Source organism: Neomonachus schauinslandi, chromosome 13 (assembly GCF_002201575.2).
Source record: "Neomonachus schauinslandi chromosome 13, ASM220157v2, whole genome shotgun sequence".
Lineage (NCBI taxonomy): Eukaryota > Metazoa > Chordata > Mammalia > Carnivora > Phocidae > Neomonachus > Neomonachus schauinslandi.
The window spans coordinates 25,473,243-25,475,257 of record NC_058415.1 but is presented as its reverse complement, the minus strand read 5'-3'; the positions used below and the strand labels follow the sequence as shown (position 1 = coordinate 25,475,257).

Sequence of the window (2,015 nt, the reverse complement as noted above, 5' to 3'; positions counted from 1 at the left end):
TGCTGTGCCTCTGGGAGCAGGGCAGGGCTCTGGACCTCCTCTTCCTCCTCCTGAAAGTAGGCTGGCTTTCCCTGTGAGCTGGGGGCCTGCTGGGTCTTCAGGGGACACAAGGCCACCATGTGGCTTCTGCTCGGGCTGGGGTGGCCCTCCACGCTTGTAGCACCTGTCCGCCTCGGATCTGCGCTTCTGCCTGTTTTTCCCTTTGGGCCCCTCTCACTCACCAACAGGTGACGTGGAGAGAGTCCAGACCCTTAGCCGACTTCTTAAAGGTAAACTGCACCGCCTCACCCTCCTTCCGGCTCCAGAAGCGCCCCCCCCCATCCCGCCCATGCGCAACTTGCTCCGGTGCACTGGGGTCCCGTGTGACCCGGATGCGGGCGGTCATGGACCGGAAGCGGAACCCCATGCGCGCACTGAACCACTTACAGACGTCGGCCCCCACAGCAGCTGCGGCTCGTCTGCCTCCACGACGGGCTCCTCCCAGGCCTTGGCCTTGACACCTGCAAACGGCTGATTTGACACGGAGACTTGAAACATGCATGCGGTTACCTGGTTCCTAAGATTCAAAGAACCAAAGGGTTTCGTGTGGCCCCACTACCCGTCAGAAGTAGATGAGCCCGTTGGTAGACACCTGCCACTCCCCCTAAACCCAGGCCTCGGCCTGCCTTGCAGCCTGCCTGCCCAAGGCACAGGCACCAGCAGAGGCCCCGCTCTGGATGGATGGAGTGTCCCGATTGACTGGCTCCCTTCCACAGGCCCATCTCCCTGCACATAGAGTCTGTTCGTGAGCATTTCCAGGAAAAAGAGCAAACAATTCTCATTTTGGAAGGAGGTTGGGTTAATGCTAAGTTCGAAATCTGTGGGGCTCCATCAGGGATAGCCAGGCAGGAGGAGATGTGGGGGACCCTAAGGCATTCAAGAGGAAGACGTAGATGTCAGCCAGAAAATCATGTCCCTGACTCGAGCAGGATCCACACCAGGGAAAGGGATCAAGAAGATGAGGGCGTAAATGGTGAAAGTCAAGGCAGGGGTGATGATGGGAAAGGGGAACAGGACATTTTCACGGCACTATCTTAAGCTGGCCTAGGACTTAACCAGAACCATCTACCTCAAATTAGCTTGCTCTCTTTCTCTCTCCCTCCCCCTCTCTCTTCCTTTCTCCCTAAGAGCACATTCAAAAAGTTGCTATATTTTCCTATTACTTCATGAACAAAAATTAAAAATAAGTTAAAGAATGGTTTATTATTAACTGAGCCAAAACATCTGCACCTTAAGCCAAGATCTACAATAAACAGTCTGATGCTATCTTGACTAGCAGGAGTGCTGTTCTGTCTAAAAGTGCAGAGAGACATACACCAAAAATAATAATGAAAGGAAATAAACAAAATAAAATTCAGTGAGACAAACTTCAGGACAAATCTGTTCCCTTTGGCGTCCTGAAGGGCAATGAGGATTGTTGTCATTTGGAAATTGCTTTAATGCTTTCTTTTTGTCCAAGCCTCGCTGGCTTTCCTGAAATGTATAACCCTTTCATGTTTCACGAGTATGGATAAAACATGGTTGAAACCCAACAGCAAAGTAGTTTTAAATGCAGATAATGGAAGTAGGTTCCCGATAATGGATGTAGCTTTGCTGGACCCTCCCAAGAAAGAGACGGAAAAGATTGAGTGAGGACAAACCAGTGAGAGAGGCTGGTTTTTGAGCTCAGGGCATGGTGGATGCCTCCAAACAAAGACAATTTGGAGATCATCTTTATCGATAGTTTTATATTCTAAAATAAAACAAGTAAACATGGAATTTGGTGTTCATCTATGAAAAGCATGGTTGTAGACACACATTTATATTTTCTCCTATGGTTTTGTCCTTGTAAGCCATTTCAGCAACCCCATCAAGATGATTAGTGTTTTTTGTGGGTGACAACTATACCATTAAGAACTAGAAATGCCTCCATTTATCTATCAGCAGTCATGAAAAAAGTGTTCTACATCTCAACCAGGAGAAACTCACCTGACTAG

The 2,015-nt window shown here is 49.0% G+C and overlaps 1 pseudogene; it reads right to left on the bottom strand.

The window, feature by feature from the left end:
• The window catches only part of LOC110569975, a 1,826-nt pseudogene extending 1,289 nt beyond the window's left edge, over nt 1-537 (bottom strand).
• Between the last annotated feature and the right edge of the window lie 1,478 nt (nt 538-2,015).